The sequence below is a fragment of the Pteronotus mesoamericanus genome, unplaced genomic scaffold (assembly GCF_021234165.1).
Source record: "Pteronotus mesoamericanus isolate MK-2021 breed Mesoamerican mustached bat unplaced genomic scaffold, CSHL_Meso_final contig_1189, whole genome shotgun sequence".
Lineage (NCBI taxonomy): Eukaryota > Metazoa > Chordata > Mammalia > Chiroptera > Mormoopidae > Pteronotus > Pteronotus mesoamericanus.
The window spans coordinates 470,304-478,496 of record NW_026555038.1 but is presented as its reverse complement, the minus strand read 5'-3'; the positions used below and the strand labels follow the sequence as shown (position 1 = coordinate 478,496).

At 42.4% G+C, this 8,193-nt stretch overlaps 1 pseudogene; it reads right to left on the bottom strand.

The window, feature by feature from the left end:
• Positions 1 to 1,594: 1,594 nt before the first annotated feature.
• On the bottom strand, positions 1,595 to 2,454 carry LOC129078039 (histone H1.8-like; annotated as a pseudogene).
• Between the last annotated feature and the right edge of the window lie 5,739 nt (positions 2,455 to 8,193).

The following is an 8,193-nucleotide window of genomic DNA, read 5'->3' as shown; positions in this document are numbered from 1 at the left end:
TCTTCTTTTGTTACTAGCTCTCTTGTCCCAGCCTCCTTTCTATAAAAATCTTCCATTTTGTGTAACCCCTCACAGCACCCTTCAAGAGTCCTTACGTGGAATGTTGCTGGATTCATGAATCACTTAACTAAAGCCAATTAGATTTTTAAATTTACTTGGTTGGATTTTGTTTTTTTAACACATATTATAAGTATTTGATATAAATGCTATCATACAATATATGACCTTTTGTGTCCAGGTTCTTTTCTTTCATTTAGTATAATATTTTCAAGCTTCATTCACCTTGCAGCAAGTATTTGCGGTCCATTCTTTTATGGATGAATAATAATACCGCATTGTATGGATATCCCATATAAAGTCCAACTTACCTGTTTTTGTTTCCTGTGCTTTTGGTGTCATATCTAAGAATCAGTTGCCAAATCCAAGGTCATGAAGACTTATTCCTATGTTTTCTTCTGAAAGTATCATAGTGTGTGGCCAGCATGAGTCATCCCAAGGTGTGCCTCTGTGATATGCAGATTGTTTTGAGCTAACGGTAACTTTAGCCACAGTTTCAAGGGAGACTTCTGCCTCCTATCTTAATGACTTAGAAAACCTTGAGTTAAAAGCCTTGCCCATAAGAGATTATAATAACTTCTTAGCCTGGTTGGGTAGTTCAGTTGGTTAGAGCATCATCCCCATATACCAAGGTGGTGGGTTCAATCAATCCGTGGTCAGGGACATACAAGAATCAACCAATGAATGCATCAACAAGGGGAACAATAGCCCTGGCGAGTTGGCTCACTGGGTTGGAGGGTGGGGCCATATACAAAAAGGTTGTGGATTTGATTCTCTGTCAGGGCACAGACCTAGGTTGCGGGTTCAAGCTAAGTCAGGGCGTGTATGGGAAGCAAGTGATGAATGTTTCTTTCTCACATTAATATCTCTCTCTTCCCCTACCTCTCTTTCTCTAAAATCAATAAACATCTCCTCGGGTGAGGGTTTAAAAATATAAAAGGAACAACAAACTAATGTTCTCTTTCTCTCTCTAAGATCAATACATAAATTATTTAATTTTTTTTTAAAAAGAGATAACTTGACTTGTCTATAGGGCAAGGTAAACTTCTGTTTATCAAAGGTCTGCCCTTCTCATCAACCTGCAATGACATTTTGAAGTACCCAAGGCACCTTACTTCATCCTGAACTCAGCGTGTCTTTTATATCCCTGTTCCCTTTCTGTCTCTGAAGCTCTTCTGCAGATGGGGTCCCTAACTATCTCATGTAAGTTGGGTTCCCATAACTACGTATGTATTAAATTTGGCTGTTTTCTCTTGCTAATCTTTCTCATGTCCATTTAATTATTAGACCAACCAGAAGAACCTTGAGGGTAGAGGAAACTTTGTTCTTCCCCGACAATAGTTTAGCTCTTGTATTAAGGCCATTAATCTGTTTTGAGTTAATTTTTATGTATGACATGAGGTAAGGGTCTCATTTTACTTAATTTTGTGAGGTGGGGAATCTTTATTGTTTACTAGGTTATAGTAAAATAAAAAGAGTGATGGTTTGTTGGAGAATAAAAACTCCAAGAGAATCTTAGTCTCTCTCCACCATGCCTCTACCTCTTGGCTTCCGCCTTCTTACTGGTCCCTTTGGGTGACCAGGACTTGGTCGGCCTGCCAGGGCTTCTTGGGGTCTCTGTCTTCCTGGCCAGTGGTACAGGTACCATCTTGGACTTATCGTCCTTAGGAGGAGCAGCAGCCTTGTCTTTCAGCCCTTCCCCAGCTCCCTGGGCAGTGGCTTCTTTAGGGACCTTGTTCCCAGTCTCATTTTGGGGTGGGGAAGCAGCACCATCCTCACCCTTGGTGACTATGGGTTTTGAACTAAGTCCCAGTTTTGGTTTTCCTTTGGGCCTTGGCACCTGCTGGGCTGTTCTTTCTTCCTTGGACCTTTGACTCCCCATGGGGCCCACTGCACCAGGAGGCTTTCTCTGCCTGTTGGGGGCCTCCCTGGCCTTACCCACTCTTGCCTTGCCATCCTTGGTCGGGCCACCTTTTTGTGGTGCCTCTTTCTTGGCCTCACAAGGTCTCCCTGGAGCCAGGATATCTTCCTGAACTAGGTTTTTTTTGGGGGCGGTGGCGGGGGGTTTGGGAACTAATTTTAAGCTGCCAATCAATGGTCCTGCTTGGTCTTGAAGTTGGTGAGCCTGATGAGGAGTCCCCATTTCATGCCAGTGTCCAAGGCCCGCTTCAGGAGGTACTTGAGCCTAATGACATCTACCATAGTGAACTTTGGCAGGATATAAACATTGATGGCCACTACTGAGGTCACTCATCACTGCTCTCCTGCCTGCACCGCACAACTGGGCAGTGATGCAGTGCTTGGACATACTATGGCTCCAGCCTGGCTTTTCAGTCCCAGGTCACTCAGGCATGGATATGGTGGAGGTGGAAGAGACTCAAGAGATCGAGGTGTCATTCGAAGTCACACTCCAGGGAGCCACTGCATAGACGGAAGATGTTGTAGACCTCTGCTTTTTAAATGTGCTGTTTTCAAAGGTTCACAAACTCCGAATAAGCAGCATCTGGCCTCAGTATGCTCTGTGCCTCCAGCTAAGTGGCTTCAGGCCTGGCTCTTGTGGCAGCCAGCCTCAGGTTCTCATCTTGGCCTCTCCCAGACATATCCAAGCCCTGCACAAATAGCAGCCATCTGATTTGCAGCTCATGGTGGGTAGCACCTGGGCAGGGCACTGGTGTGGCTGACCTTGGCCTGAACCTCACAGGAGGCCCCAGACCCTGTGCACCCTGTAGCAAACTTTAGAACATACTAGAGCACCATCCAACCACCTCCACAAGTGACACACTCAAGGGGTGAACCTGGCAGGCACCAGAGCCCTGCTGAAGCAAGTCCTGCTCCCTACGGTTTCCCTCTGCACAGAACTCTTCTGCTATACTCATGATTAGTCCTGTTAGCCTTTTGACCTGGGGGTCAGTCCCTCCCACTGATGTAATAACAGAAGTTTCAACTACAACAGAAAGGTGTACAGAGCCCACATAAGGTACACACCTGGAGCTTCCAGCGTTGGTGACCAGAGAGACTCCATCCCTGGGCCCCACGGGACGCCTACTACATAAGGCCGCCCTATCAAGACTTAGCGACATAGCAGATCTATATAATACATAGAAACAAACACAGACAGGCAGACAAAATGGGAGACAAAGAAGCATGTTCCAAATGAAAGAATAGGACAAAACTCCAGAAAAAAAAACTAAGTAAAGGCAAGCAAACTACCAGATACAAAGTTCAAAACAATGGTTATAAGGATGCTCAAGGAACTTAGTGAGAATTTCAACAGCATACAAAAAGGCATGGAAACCATAGAAAAGAATGAGTCAGAAATGACAGATATGATATCTGAGATGAAGAATAGAATCAACAGATTAGATGAATCAGAGACTCAAATCACAGATTTGGAAGACAAGTGGTAGAAAACACCAAAATAAAACAGTAAAAAGAGAAAGGAATTTTTAAATGATGGCAGTTTAACCCTGAAGAAGTTGTCGTCAAAAAATTACAGCATAGGTCACATGTATCTGAGAGGTACATTCATTACTAGTATGTGCTCAAATGCAAAAATAAATAAATTAAAAACGCTGCAAATTTGCATATATTATACTTATATAATAAAATACATGATTTTTATTTATTTTCAGTTACAGTCTAGAAATTATTAAACAAAGAAATATAAAAACATAAAGAATAAAAAGTTTTCCTTTCAAATAATGGAAAGATAGCTATTGCTAAAAAATAAAACCAAAAAATGTCTTTAACATTAATCAGAAACTTCAATAATTGGCTTTGCAAAACATTTGTAACAATCATCACAAACAATATTGCTATGCTCAAGGTATAAATATTTTTCACAACATTTGCAACAACTCAGTTTTTGAAACTGAGAAGCCCTGAGAAGGCAGCCTGATTATTGAGGTTGGCTCAAGGTCAGACTCTCCCTTGGCATATCACCAACACCTTTCTTCAAAGAGTGAGGACATAAAGCAAGCCCACAGCTATTTTATAGAAGGCTGGCAGGAGCAGGGAGGGAGGAAGACGATGCAACACGATGATGTGTACAGAGCAGATGCGTTTCTTTTATGTTTTAGAAGACAAAAAGGAGATTTCTAGTATGCAAGAATTATCAGCCCACTGCTCCTACAGTAAGTGATTGATCTGTACAGTCATTTCCAGTGCTTCCTGTGGTTAGCCACTACTCTTCAGAGAGGTGATATCAGAGTGCAACTCGACCAAACATCCACATGCAGGCCAGGGCCTCTTCAAAGGGCCGCGACCGACCAATGACAAAGGAGACTACATAGCTGTGGCAGAAAATTCCCTGACTCATGGCCACATCTTCACTCAATCTCCTAAGCGAGAAACTTAGTGGTTGTTACCCTTGACACCTGCCTCTCTCCCAGCCCCACATTCATTACTCAGCCCTATTGATCCTACTCCCCAAATATATGCACTTGTCTCCATTCTTACTGCCACCCCACTAGCCAGAGCCACTATCACCTCCCACCTTGACTAGTGCATTAGCTTCCTGACTGATTTCCCTGCTTCATTGGTGGTTCCTAGCTTTCCATATGGGTAAGACTTAAGGACAGTAAGTGAGTTATGAACTCTTTGTTCAAATTAAATTTGTATAGTAAACACACTGTTTCTACCTTGGGTGTGTGTTTGGAGTGTGGGAAGGTGGCTTCAGAGATGGCTACTAGAAATTGTCCAGCAGGTGCTTTCACACGTGTGACTATATGACTAGTTGAACCTTGACACTCATATGAAGTATCCTTGATGTTAGCAGCTATACTATAAATTGGGGCTTTGCAAGATTGCAGGGATTTTACTTAGATTGCATGTTTATTTAGTAAGCAGGCTTGGCTACATAGTTTGCGGAGCCCAGTGCAAAATGAAAATGTAGGATGCTCTTTTCAAACATTATTAAAAATTTCAAAACAGTGACAGGCAACCCTGGCTGGTGTGGCTCAGTGGACTGAGTGCCTGCCTGTGAACTGAAAGGTGGCTGGTTTGATTCCTGGTCAGGGCACATGCCTGGGTTGCTGGCCAGGTTCCCAGTTGGGAGTGTGCAAGAAGCAGCCAGTCGATGTTTCTCTCACACATTGAATGTTTCTCTCCCTCTTTCTCTCCCTCCCTTCCCCTCCCTCTAAAAATAAATAAAATCTTCTTCTTCTTCTTCTTCTTCTTCTTCTTTTTCTTTTTAAAAAACAGTGACAAGCAGAACATTATCAAGTGTAAGGCCCTGTGCAACTGAATAGGGAGGGTGCATGTCCATGGTGCAAACTGGCTCTGTTGGTAAAGCTTAGGGTGGCGTGTGTGTGTTTACAGATAGATTAATAGAGATTATAGGGGGACTATGCCTTCTCCAATCTCTACCAGGCACTACCACTGTTTCTCTTCTTGTTCTTCCCTAATCCATCCTCCACATCCAACCACATCCAATAACCAAAATGATCTTTTAAATAAACATATATGAAGTCATGTCTCTCCCCTCTTTAAACCTGTCAAAAGTTTCCCCCATCATCATAAATAAAGTGCAAAATCTTCATTATGTAGGTCCCAAAAGGCCCTTTTTACCCTGATCCTGATGACCCATTTAATTTCGTTTCATGTCACTCTTCTTCACTTGATACATTCCAACTACAATGGACTCCTTTCATTTTCTCTAATGTACCAAGTTCTTTCTCATCTCTAAGCCTTTGTACATGCCGTTCTCTCTATTTGGAATATTAGATTCCCCTCGTCTTGCTTTTCTTTCAGAAATCTTTCCACAATTTACAACCATATATTTATTCCTATGAAGATTTGTTTATGAATGGCTACACCATCATGCTGTAAGCTCGTAGAGGGCAAGAATGATGTTTACATTGATGATTATTGTGTGTCTTGTACTTAGCACAGAGCTAGGCATGTAATACATGCTCAGTAAATATTTGTTAAAAGAATGAATAAACTTTCAAGTTATGCACGCCTATGTATGAGAATTGCTTCATTACAGTGGTTCTAATCTGGTAGTACAGGATCCTCACCTAGAGGCAGGTACCCATTCTCATTGGTTAGGGATGACACCAAATGATCCAATCATCTCTTTTATAATCCATTTATGAATGCCATTCATTATTCCATCAATAGTAAACTTATCCTGAAGTCATTTCATCTTGTTCTGTGATAGCTATTAGTATAACAAGCTTCTATATGTTAACAATCTTCTTTGTGTTTTCTTTCATTTGTCGTATAGCAACTTACATTAACCTTTGGATAAGTTTGTCTTCTGGCTTTATCACGTATCTGTCCATCCTTTTTGTGCAGGAGCACAAAAATGAAGCAGCAAAAGCATTACCTTTCTTTATGCTGATGCCCTGGAAAATATTATGCCCAGAAGAGAGACGTTAACTGTCCTTTCTGCCTCCACCACTGCAATTAATGCTACAGAAACAGTGCTTTTTATTCTGTGTCAGCATTCTTAACCTGGCCAACCCCCTGAACCTGTATGTCTCTTTTATACTTAAAGTGCTATATGTACATGTGCATTTTTCTGGAAAGGACCTATATTTTATTAGCTCCTTGGAGAAGTCAAAGAGCACTCCCCCCAAAAAGTGCCCTGAGACTTGTGTCCTTCTTTACTTTTTCCTGTGAATGAGCAAATCCACAAAGCTGACTTATGTCCTTTTTCTAAACCACTCTGTGTTGTGACACCAGGATGCTCGAACCTTCTTTTCAAATGAACCTTTGCAAAAAGCCCTGCGATTAGCAGAAGCATTTTGAACTATATGAATAATAAATACATTTAAAGTTTTTCTATTTGAAAAAAGCATCTGAAATATTTTATGCAATGCACTTATCTACTCACTTTTAGTTATTCTTATTAATGTCATTAATGTTATTGTTTCTCATTACTTTTCTGCGTGACCTGAGTGTGGTCACACTGGCTTTAGGGACTGTGTCCAGTATTAACTGAGAAACCACCACCACAAATTTTTTTAAAACTACAGATTTTACTAAGAATAAGGCTTGGTTTTAGGGCCTAAAAATAATTCAGTTGAAATGTGAAGGAAAAAATGAACACATCACTATACAAGAAGCCCTCAGCATATATGTATGTCTGTATACATATTAGAATACACACATTTATTACAGTGCTTTGGGGTTTATTTACAATCTGATCTTTTAAAAATTATTGAGCACAAAAAAATGTAGGTTCTTATTAACCAAAATTTCTCTCTCTCTCCCCCTCTTTCTCTTTCTCACTTTCTCTCCTCTTGCCAGTGAGATTTTAAAGATGTTTCTTCCTTCCCTCCCTCCCTTCCTTCCTTCCTTCTTTCACTCAGTGTGAACCTATAACCACTGTAATTTGGATGTATGAAACTCCACGTTAACAAATCACCAGAAGCAGAATTCCCGCTGTGGTGTTTCCTCTTATATCTGACCATTTAACTGAAAGCGCATTCTAGTGATCTTTCTTCAACGATGATTAAGTAAGCGAACCCGCGATTACACACACACACACACACACACACACACACACACACACACTCACACACTCACAGTCCAGAACTTGAAAGAAAGATTTGGCAGGGTTCTCCAGCGTCAGATCTCTACGTGCCAGAGCTAAATCGTGCACCTGGGCTGATAAGAAGCGTGCCAAGGCTCTCAGGTGGGAATTTCTGGCACCACGACTACTCTGCTGGCGTAGGCACTGGAGTCTGGCCGAGCAGAGCCGAGTCTCCACTCTTGGGTTTGCTTTCCTTGTTGAAGCCGCCCGAAGCTCAGAGCGAAGTTTGCGCCTAAAGCATGCCTCGAGATCCTGCAGCCGTAGCTAGAGCTGTTTTCCCCTCCATGGGATCAGTGGTTTTCCTAAAGGACACAAAAGAGGCAGCGAGGCACTGTAGCAGGGTCTTCTTGAGACAGAACTCCCCAGGACTGGTGGGAACTGGTAGCAGTGAGTCCAGACCAGGACACCTTCCCTGGCTGCGGGCGGGCGCCCAGCTGTCCTTGACCTCCCCAGCAGCCCGAGGCACGAGGGGAAATGAAAGTAAAACCTGTTTTGGCGCGGACCCATCTGGAAGCTGGAGACAAATGGGTTGCATCCTCAGACAAGACAGCCGGTCTTGGACAGGGTCTGTGCGAAGAGCTTGACTCGCTGGG